Below are 12120 nucleotides of genomic sequence, written 5' to 3'. Positions count from 1 at the left end.
TGACAGAGGTTTTAAAAGAAAGATGAAGTTATAAGCCATGTAGTTGGCAATCGTGATACAAGATATTAAAAAAGAATACTTATAATACCAAAAATATTTATAGAGTACCTTACATGCATGAGATAATTACATATGAAACATTAGAAAGTTTATTTGTCAGGACAAGGTGTCTGCTGAACAGCAAATGCTAATTACTTTATACCTGTTTTAGGGTCCTCAAACTTTGTAAAGATCAACAGACGGACTTAAAGTAAGGCAGGACTGAAAAGTCTTGTTGTTCAATAAAACCTGAACGTAGAACAGTTTTTCCTCCCATTTTTTAACAATGGGTCCTTCCTACGAATTAGACAGAAATAAATCATTCAATAGTAATTATAAATATATCATTAATTATTAATAAAACATGGAAGATTAGATATTTTTTACTGAAATCACTTAGAAAACAGTCTACTATAACAACCAAAGGCAACGGAAAACTAGGAAAACTAATCCCTTCCACCCAGCAGTGTTTTCACGTTGGAACAGACACAGACTGAGTTTCTTCCTCCTAATGTTAAAATGAAACACCTGACCTCTAAATCTTATTTTATAGCTAACAGTAAAATAATCTTAGAGTTATTGCCAAGGAAAAATGTGTTTATAGGTTATAGAATTATAGCTTCCAAGTGAAATCAGGAAACATAGATCTATAAACTAACAGCTTTATTTAAGCCTGCCTCTTTGTGTCGTTCTCATAGAATGTGTTTTGCGGGGTTGCAGGGTCAGTGCTTTACGCAATGCACTGCTTTATTGACAACCCCTTCACATGTAGGCCATTACATTTGTGTTTCAGATGAGGTGCTGTTGTTCAGATACCCCCAGCTGAGCAAGCATAGCTAAGCCTGAGTTTTACAACTGGCCTATTGATTTACTCATTACCTTCCTCACAGGCGATCCTCCTATTGGGGACCAAAGGCCACGGCTCTGTTTAGTTCTATTCTACTGCAACGAAGATCCAGCCATCTTTAAACAGACCTGAAGGTTTCATGGTCAATGCCCTAACAAGGAACACTTTCTAAACAGGCTGTTATATGAAACATAGCTACCAACACACATATCAACATAGCAGCTGTAAGCTGAAAGTAAAAACATAGCGATGAAAAAAAATCCACTCTAACTAAAGTTTAAATAAAATAAGTTAGTTGACAACCAATATCATTATAGTGTCTGTTGTTTTTCAAAGCCAGTAGTTTGATATAAACCCTCCTGACTCACAAAGCTATCGTGGTCATGCTGTCTAAACCAGGCATGCACCTCCTGTCATGATTCGCTCCTTTCTGGTTCTTTTGGTTCCACTTTAGTTTCTTTTGGAGTTTTAAGTTAAACCTTGATTTATGTCATTCTGGGTTTTCTCTTTCATTGATTTCTTTGTTGTTTTCTAGTTATATTTAAGCAGCGTCACCTGGTTTTTGGTTCCTTATCAATCAGTTTTGGGATTATAGCTTCTGTATTTTTACTAAATTTTATTAAATTTTTACAAGAAATCCTCTTTGCCTCTCCATCTGCATCGTTTGAAGACATTTCTCTTTCCATCCCAACATAGCGTTGCGTTCGATGCTTTATGGAGTGGACCAAGAATAAAGCCTTGTTTTTGTTAAGAAAACAGGAAAATTGAACCAGAAGATCAGCTTCACCCCTTTGGAACGGGGGTTGTTTGGCCTCCAATGCCCCATACCTGTCTATGTCTCTGAAAGGGGGTCGTTAAAGGGAATTGTTGGCCTGGCTGAATAGGGGAGGTTTTCTGTAAGGGGGGGAGGGATCAACTCAGTTGCTGCATTGTAGGTTTTTGAAAGCTGAACCCTGAGTCCACCCCCTCTGTTTAAGGTTGGTAAAGCGTAAAGTTGAATAGATGTGAAAACTTATAACCATCACGGTGATACAAAGATCTCTCAGGTTACAGTTTTAAAGTCCATCAAACATATATTTTAATATTTTAATGCATTAACAGAAGTGTTTCAATGTTTCTATGGGTTTATGATGCTGCATAAGATGCTGCAACAGAATAAATGATGATCAGAACCTGAGTAGATATTTGATGTCCACTTAAATCCATTACAATCTTTCTTGGTTTTAACTCTGGAAGAAAAAGTCTTGTACCGCCATCGACTATTCAAGGCACTCTGTGGTGAGGAAGCTGGTCTCTTTACGATGCTGCTTTAAGACAAGATTTCTTCCTCTCTCTCTGGATGAAGAGCGATATAAATCTTTACATGATGATGTCACTCTAAGGATTGTTTCATCTTTTAGTATCCCAGTTTGGGGGGATTACTCCATGTGTGTAACGTCATCACTCGTTCTTAAGGGTAAGCTGAAATCCTGGTTGCTTCAGCTGGTTTTAAAAATGTTTTATGTAAAAATAATCCACTGGACTTTGTTTCCAAGTCTGAAGACATTTCTCTTCCATCCAGGAAGTTTTTTTCAATTCAAAATGTCAGAAATATTGTTGAGTTCTAGACTTTATTTCCTGGACTGTTTGGTGAGCATGGAAGGAGATGGAAACCTCAACATTGAAGTCTATACGAAATCCACTCACACAGACAGAGACTAGTGCATCTTAAAGACCTAATCTGAGCAGAGTGGTGTCTGCAGGTCAATGCAGTGAGGAATGCTATGATCTTTATATTGGAGAAACCAAACAACCTCTCCACAGACACAGAAGAGCGCCCTCCTCTGGCGCTTCCAAGTGACTCTGTGCTACATCTACACCTGATGGACAAAGGACATTCTTTGGAGGACCAGAATGTTCACATTTTGGACAAAGAAGACAGGTGGTTAGAGAGGGACGTGAAAGAAGCCATCTATGTTAAGAAAGAGAAAACCACCTTAAACAAAGGGGGGGCTCAGATTTCAGCTTTCAAAAACCTTTAATGCAGCGATAAAGTTGATTCCTTCCTGCTCTCATCTCATCCCCATGGCTTTGCAGGGGACCAAAACATCTCGCCTGGTCAGCCAGGCAAACAATGACTCTAATGACCCCCCCTTTTCAGAGGCACAGACCAGTATCAGATATTGCAGGCTAACAAAGACCTCAATCATCCCCATTACTAAGGGGTGAACCTGTTCTTTCAATTCAATTTGGATGTTTTCTAAACTAAAACAAGGCTTTGCTTTGGTCCATTCTATAAAACTTGGAACTAAACACTATTTCTGACATTTTTAATTGAAAAAGCTTCCTGGATGGAAGAGAAACATCTTCAAACCTGGAAAACAAAGTCCAGTGGATTGCTTTTTAACTTTTTTCACTTTTTTGGAATGACTATGACCTGGATGACTGAGAATCTTCACCGGCATAAAATTATTATGAACAAAAAAAAAAAGAAAACATAGTTGTAAAAACCTAAACACTTTTTTAACTTAGGGGAGTGTTGGCCTGGTGGTTAGAGCAGTGCGCTTGAGCTCTGAGAAGATTTTAAGTACCCGGTTCGATCCCCACAGCCTCCACTCTGGGTTCCTTAACGCCTGTTTGCTCCCCGGGCGCCGCACAATGGCAGCTAGTTGTCTCGCTGCATTACAGGATTTTCACAATATCTGAATGTGAATGCAGATATTGACAGACTGAGCCTGAGAATCAATGTGATATTCCTCTGTTTATGCTGATGGTATTAAAAGTCAGCACAAATCAAATCACGAAGGAAGTGTGTCATTGTTCTGTAATTGAAATTATGCAAATACTCACAAGGCAGGATTTTGTAATAACCACATTTATTCATATATTTCCTTTTTTAATATCAGTCAACTCTGAGGCTTGGACTTTTTATCATTTATGTCGTATTCATTATTTTCTGTCAACACCTTATGTTGCTTTTATTGTGTCAACTTGTAAACAGAAGGACATGGAAAATATAAGCGCATTCTATTGAACAATGAGCAGGGAAACAAAGTTAACAGTCAAAGAAGCTTTTCATGCATAAGTGTTGATTTCTCTGGGGAGGCTCAGCAGGCACTTTTTCTCTCCTAACATATTCGATCCACTCCTGCGCTGCAGTAAAGTTGGGCTCTGAAGAGACAGAAGAGAAATCCATACGTGTCTCTGTCTGGCCATTGATATTCTCCTTACTCTTTTCCTTTTCTGCACACCTTCATCACCCTATCTCTCATTCTCCCTTGTTCAAGCTTTCTGTGATGGTCCGCAGTGGCCAATCCATCCTCACGCCCTCCACCGGCCAGGTCAGAACATCCAATATCCCATAGATTCACACACTTTCAAAGCAACCACCTCCAACAGCCCACCAGCTCCTCCATTTTCTCCATTTCCTCTAATCTTCTATTCTGTAACACGGACTTGCTTAGACTTTTAAGCAGCAAACTTTAAAGTATCAGAATTTAAAATTGATTTTTAAACTGAGATGATCAAATCATAACTTATCCTTCATCATTCTTTAGAAAATATCATGCCGACTTTTTGTTTTTCTTCTAAGGGAACTTTGAAGGAGGTCTGGGTCGAGTTTTCTGGTTCACTATTTCAGTTGACCTGCATTGAAAATGGAGTACTTTGCTGCCAGCATTTACCGCTTGTCTGACCTGGTTTTGTTCAGAGTTCAGCGTGGAGCGCCGAGCTGTTCAGTAGGGACTGAATAGGAGGAGCATTCTTTGGTCAATAAACAGTTAAACCCAGCAGCAGGTAGGCTGTATTGTAAATTATGACTTTGCATTGTCTTCCTCCCACTCGTGCTCGGCACATTTACCTCATGATTTGTGGACCCAGTTGTGCTTGCAGCTGTTTCCATGTTTGTCAGGGAAGGTTTAGGAGTGAAGAATAAAGCAGTCAACGCCACACATGCTACCGCGCTGAGTAGAGAAGACAGTGCTGGAAATAATATTCGCCCCGAATAGATTTCTTCCATATTTGCTTTTTTGTCATTCATCAATAAATCAGAAAAAAGAATAAATGACAAAGACAAACTGTCTGAAACAGAAAACTCTTTTAAAGGATGTGATTATTTGTTAAAGATGGAAGCCATTAGAACCACCCCTGGTACACAGGGCCTTATGCAGGGCCCCACAAATACTGAGGTCAAGACTCAGAACGGGTTCGCTGGCGTGATCCTGGAGATGCACTGCAAAAAATATAAATCTCAATAAGTTATTTTTTCTTAAAATAAGTGTGTTTTTCCTTGATTTGAGGAGGTAAGTAAGACACTTTGCCAATGGAACAAGACAATTTCCTTTTAAAATAAGAAAAAACTATTTTATCGTCTTATTTCAAGTAAATATTATCTAACTATCTTATTTTAAGAGTGAAAATACTCATTCCATTGGCAAATCATCTTATTTACCTGCTCAAATTAAGGCTAGATATACTTAATTTAAGCCATTTTTTACTTATTTCTGGATTGTTTTTGCAGTGTGTTTTTAATTCCATCTTTTAAATCTGGCAATTTTCAGAGTCTTAAGGAGCTAAAACAAAAAAATGCTCAGCTGGGAGTTTCTCCTGTTTGCCTTGACAGACGTTTCAGACATTATTGCCTTCGATTCGATGAGTCGATGCAATCAGCTGGATTTCCTTAGAAAACTTTTAATCAATCTGACTGGGTGATCTGGTGAACTGGAAAGTGACCTGAGATGACATGATGTGAATTGGAGCTATAGAAATAGACTGAATTGAATTGAATTTTCACTTTACAAGTGAAAAGGACCATCTTTACCAGACCATGAACCTTCTGGAAGGTTTGCACCACCTTTTAGCTGGAATAGAAGAGCTTAAATCTAAATTGAAAGACAACAGCTTCCCAGTTCTTGCATCAAAAGAGTTTTGTGATGCAGCTGTGATTCCTTGAGGCATAAAGTTTATCGTTGTGCAGCTGTTCAGCTAACCTAACAGTTTGGTGGCTCACCTGGAGGGTCGGCCGAACCAAATTTCCATCTATTAGCCATTAGCGAACCATTTGGGCTTCCTGGGCACCAGAGCTTTGTGGTGTCCCCCTGCATGGTATAGTTCACTGCAAAAAATCTAAATCTAGATAAGTCATTTTTTCCTAAAATAAGTGCATTTGTTCTTGAATTGAGGAGGTAAAAGATACATTTTGCCAATGGCACAAGACAATTTACACTTAAAATAAGAAAACACAGTTAAATTCTCTTATTTCAAGTGCATATTATCTAATTATCTTATTTTAAGAGTAGAAATACTCATTCCATTGGTAAACTATCTCATTTACCTACTCAAATTAAGGGTGAATACACTTAATTTAAGATATTTGTACTTATTTCTAGCTCATTTTTGCAGTTTGCATTTTATGTCCAAAGCTAACGCATGATTAATTGCAAATTAATCACAAATTTTTAAAAGACATTTTCAATTTACCTTAAAAGAATCTTTTTAGTGTTTGAAATATTGGTTTTAGTATCGGGATGAATGAATATATTTTCATGCTAATCTATATTTGTTATAATTGCAACGATGCCACACATGGAAGTTACTGAAAATATTCTACAGATAAATCTATAAATGACAAAAAAAAAAGACAGAATTGGTGTCATGATCCTGGCGCTGGTGGCTGGTTTGATTGCTCGTTCCATTCACCTGTTTAACTCCGCCCAGTTTCTCATTACCACTTATCTTATCCACCTGTTTCCAGCTCCTATATATGCTGTTGGTTTTCAGCCACCAGTGCCAGATTATTCAAGCTGCTGTGAGAGTAACTCTGGCCTTCCAGTAAGTCTGTCTGTTATCCTGATTCTGACTTGTTTTCTGTTTTGGATTTTTGGAGGTTTTTTGCCTTGCACCTGTCTGCTCTGTCTGCTCTGTCTGCTGTGTCTGCTCTGTCTGCTCTGTTTGCTCTGTCTGCTGTGTCTGCTCTGTCTGCTCTGTCTGCTCTGTTTGCTCTGTCTGCTCTGTCTGCTCTGTCTGCTCTGTCTGCTCTGTCTGCTGTGTCTGCTCTGTCTGCTCTGTTTGCTCTGTCTGCTGTGTCTGCTCTGTCTGCTCTGTTTGCTCTGTTTGCTCTGTCTGCTCTGTCTGCTCTGTCTGCTCTGTCTGCTGTGTCTGCTCTGTCTGCTCTGTCTGCTCTGTCTGCTGTGTCTGCTCTGTCTGCTCTGTTTGCTCTGTCTGCTCTGTCTGCTCTGTTTGCTCTGTCTGCTGTGTCTGCTCTGTCTGCTCTGTTTGCTCTGTCTGCTGTGTCTGCTCTGTCTGCTCTGTTTGCTCTGTTTGCTCTGTCTGCTCTGTCTGCTCTGTCTGCTGTGTCTGCTCTGTCTGCTCTGTCTGCTGTGTCTGCTCTGTCTGCTCTGTCTGCTCTGTTTGCTCTGTCTGCTCTGTCTGCTCTGTCTGCTCTGTCTGCTCTGTCTGCTGTGTCTGCTCTGTCTGCTCTGTTTGCTCTGTCTGCTCTGTCTGCTCTGTTTGCTCTGTCTGCTCTGTCTGCTCTGCGGCTGTGTCTGCTCTGTCTGCTTTGTCTGCTCTGTTTGCTCTGTCTGCTCTGTCTGCTCTGTTTGCTCTGTCTGCTCTGTCTGCTGTGTCTGCTCTGTCTGCTGTGTCTGCTGTGTCTGCTCTGTCTGCTGTGTCTGCTGTGTCTGCTCTGTCTACTCTGTCTGCTGTGTTTTTTGCTCTGTTTTCCTGGAACACAAAGCTATTTTTTACCTTAATGAAGAAAAAAGATTAGAAGTGGGATTGAAAGAGGGAATTAAAGTACAATAAAGGAAAAGCAAGAGTGGGGATTGTAACTCATCCCAGTAAGTGTTGCTCTACTCACCCTTTTGTTTGTGCCGTTTTAACATGTTATTTTAGTTGGATTTAAAACCCTAAAAGCATGAAAAAATGAGTCCTTTAGAAAAGGAAACTGATCCTGTTATGACCTTGGAGCTGATTATTCTTTACATTCACCTGCCTATTCCCATCAGATCCACCTGCTCAAGTCTCTATTTAACCTGCCTACTTCTAGTCATTGGTGCCAGATTGTTGGAGCCTTTGGCAAGAGTTCTCCAGCGAACCAGTGTTCTGATTGCCTGATCCTGACCCGTTCTGCCTATAATCTCACTCATTAAGTGTGTCTTTGTGTTTTAGTTTTCCTCTCAGTGATTGTATAAAAGCTCTCCGATTGCCACTATTCGTTGCTTATTTCTCTGCCCAGCTAACATTTCCTGCTTTCTATTTGCATTTTTCCATGTTTTTTACCCTTTTTTGTTTTAAAATCTCCATTACTCTTCCTAGCTCTTGTTGTTGTACTTGCCCCCCCTTTCTTTGTTTAAGGGAACCCCCTAAAACACTGAATTCAAGCCACCTCCTTCTGAAGAAACATGGATCAGTTTAAAATGTTCTGCATGTCTGCATGCAACACATTTAGCAGCAAGTATTACTGCAAAGTTCCTGTTTTAGCATTATCTGCTTGCAGGTGGTATGTCCCATCTGGACATCCCTGAAACTGTTAGTGTGCCTCGCAACCTTCCAAAAAACTGATGTTTCATTTAGAAGTGCATTGTCTATGCACCTAGGGGCCCATTTTCTTGAGTCAATGTTGGGAAGTGTTCCAAACAGAAGGCGTTTGGGGAGCAATAACTCTTCTGGAATAACTGCCAAAGGTCTGTCACCATGTTCAGATATTTTAAAGTCAGGGTATTCAGGAGTCTCACAGGTAAGAGGAGCAACTACCTAATCAATTCTGTATTTGAAAGTCAGAAGAACCTGCCAAGCAGAATCTTCTTCAGGTATCCGGGAACCGACAATAAGGGCCCAGTTTTAATAAGGAAGTATAAGGTGACTAAAACCAGGACAGAACATATTAATGAAAACAACCAAAAATATGTATTATTTGTATTTGATAAGCCTGTTTTAAAAGCATAGATATGCTTATAAAACCAGTAGATCTGTAGCAGATCAACAATGAGATCAATCAAAAATGACATCATGCTACATAAAACAAACAGTTGAAATCAATAAAGTATAAATCAACTGATACACATCTTTAAGGGCTGATACCCATTAATTTATCATCACTCTCAATCCCTAATATGTGATGTAGAAATCTGGGAGCCAATTTTTAAAAGACGATTAATCATTGAAATGATAAAAATATTATAAATTTCAAACGAAAATAAACATATTAAAACATTAATAGTTCAAAGCAGCAGCAACACATGAGCTTTATGAACGGAAGAAAAACAGTCTCATTGGAATCTGCCTTTTATGTTAAATGAATTTTAAACAAAGAATTTTTTTACACCTTGAATTCCTTACACTGAAATTGTATCTGGGGAAAATTCAGCTGCAAAAAAATCACCAGTAAAAAATTCGACTGGAAAAAATGTGTCTGCAAATGAATGACGTTTTGCTGAGCCAATGCAATCGAGTTCCCTCTAGCCAATGAAATCAGCTCATTTGGTCAGAAAAAATGCTTCTTCCGGATCAAACCAAGAGGTTTGGCAGACGGGGGGGCACACTGGCTGTGATCGGCTCAGTTATAAACTCTAATGGCTGTCTATTAGTAGCTGCCGGACATTTTGTTATCAAATCTATTTAATCATTCAGCCTCATTCAAAGCTATGCCACATTGTTGAGTCACGTGACCAAACGAGCTAATTTCATTGGCTAGAAATGACTCGACTGCATCGAGTGTGAATTGCTTTGGCTTGAATTTAACAAAAGGTCAACACATTTGCAGTCAAATTTCTTTAGGTAAATTTTTACCAGATAAAAATTCAGTCTAAGTAATTCAATGTGTAAAAAAATGTGTTTATAATTCGGTGTACAAAAAAGGTAGATTCCAATGAGACTGTTATATGGTGGTTAAATCGGCGCAGGCATGTATCGGCGAAAATGTTTGCCTCTTAGCCTGGTAACCAGCCAACAGACCATAGTATTGGTTCTTGTAGGGATATTGCTTCTCTTTCCATAGAATCCAGGATATAAAGCCTCCTTATATAACTATAACATTTCAGTGTTACCACCAACCCACCATGATGCCATTTCTATTGTCATTTGTTCAGCAATAGACTCTGGTTTGGGATTTGTTTGGCTGGCTGAAATAAACAAGCTTCTTCTTTCTTCTTCTATATAAGATCATTTTTATGAGAGCAAGCAAGGCAAGCATAAAACTTGATTAGCAATTTAAAGCGACATTAGTCAATGGCTCAACAACAGCACTGGGAAAAAAGTGACCTAAGGAGGACTGTAATAGCATAAAAGATAAAACCAAAGAAAAGGTAGAGGTAACAATATTTCCTTTAAACTTAAGCACTACATTGAAAATGTGATTTTAAAGCCAGCAACACATTTCTGGGGCCCTGTTAGTTAGGGGCCCTTGGAAACGGTGAGCTGGACTGGTCTACAGACATAAACACCCTGGACGAGACGGCCCAGTCACCTTTACCTTTTCAGGTGACTCTGCTCCTTTAATGTATGCAGGCTCTGCTCAGAATGTTCTGGGAGCTTCTGCTGTATTTTATTCCGTGGTCTGCTGCAGAAGTAGACGAGGCAAACTGGTCAGGAGAACCTGCTTCCTGTAGGTACTGTTGGTAAGAGCAGGGGCGCATTTAGGAAATGTGGAGCCCTAGGCAAAGACAGGCAGGGGGCCCTCTGAATGGAGAAGACAACACATCAAACAGCCCCATCCTACAGATAGAGAAATGTTAATAGAATAGACATCCATTATCTGTTCTAGGTTGTGTCCCTCTCTTCTTGTCCCTTTTCTTCTTGTTTTCCTCTCTATGTTTTGTACTCAGCTGACTTTTCATGCTGTCTCTAAAGGAATGAAAGATTTTTTCCAAGCACTAAGCTCACTTAGCTGATTGCTCCTTCCTGTGTTTCCAAAAAGGCCAAAGTAAATAACCCAGTCCTTCTTTTCACTGTAGACAAGCCATGATCTGCTTATCTGTTCTCCATTTTTCATTTGGATGAAATAATAGCTGCATGAATCATGACAGCAGACAAGATAGAGGAGAGCAGGAGGCGGGGTTACCAATCTACTCGCTCTGGAGAGCAGAGTTCGCTGCTTTTAGATGTTGTCTCCAAAGTCTCCAGTAGCAGAAAAAAGTCTCTAGATTTGGCGCTAGGAGCTTTTTAGAAATCAAAGTGCTAGAGGGGTCTGAAAAGTGGCTAAATATAGCGACTAAAGCGCTAAGTTGGCAACACTGCTCTTTGCATGGTTTGTTTTCAAATGGTTTGCTGCTGTCTGTTTGGACCTTTCTGAACATGTGCAGCAAATGGACTGATCCAATATGGTGGACACTGATGGGGGGGGCTGAGACACACTTAATATTATCAGCGTTCTGATGGCATTGTAGCCAAAGGATTTTTATCAGTAACATAATTAATGTGCACAAATAAGGAATAGTTGTATTAACTATACATGGAAACAGAGTTTTATGGGGCCCCTAGGAGCTTGGGGCCCTAGGCAACTGCCTAGTATTGCCTGATGGTAAACCCCCCCTGGGTGGGAGACAGGAGGACTAAACTATTACCCATCCTGAAATATGACTCTCCCTCTGTCTTTGACACTGTAAGCTTTAGCTGCAGGAAGGAAAGCTTCCTCCAATAAGCAATAAAACCTGATAATAAAACCTACAAATGTACAATACTGCCAGTGCCTATACAATTGTTTTTACCTCATTTATATCTCTTCTTTCCCTGCTTTATGGTGTTTATATCTGTTGTAAATTACACCTAGCTCTATTTGTTTTTATAAATATTTGTTCCTTTAATTTATCTGACTAGATGTGCACTCTTTCATGTTTGCTGTCTATGTGACAATATCCTGCATCCCATCAGACTGAATAATGTCTCATATGATCTCATCTCATCTCGTCCTATATTAAAGTTCTGAAATGATTTTAAGAAAACACTGTTGGTTTTAAATGAATCTAAGTTTCCACAGCAGGTCTTAATGCTCAAACCCAAGTTTTTCATGAATCTAATTTTGTTCCCATTACTTTGAAAATGTCACCTAAATCTGACTTTAGGGCAAAATGTATGCAGCTCCAAACTGACATAAGAACAATCAGAGTGTCATCAAATGTCATCATCACAGAGACGCAGTTTATTCAGAATCTTCTCTCAACTCCAAAGGCAGAAAACTTGATGAAATCCAGTGTATCAGAGTACGGAAGGGAAGAATCATCACATGACCTTTAACCTCCAGAGCATTTTATATTCCTGTG

The sequence above is a fragment of the Cyprinodon tularosa genome, unplaced genomic scaffold (assembly GCF_016077235.1).
Source record: "Cyprinodon tularosa strain WSP-4 unplaced genomic scaffold, ASM1607723v1 ctg365, whole genome shotgun sequence".
Taxonomy (NCBI): Eukaryota; Metazoa; Chordata; class Actinopteri; order Cyprinodontiformes; family Cyprinodontidae; genus Cyprinodon; species Cyprinodon tularosa.
Note: the sequence above shows the minus strand (reverse complement) of the source record.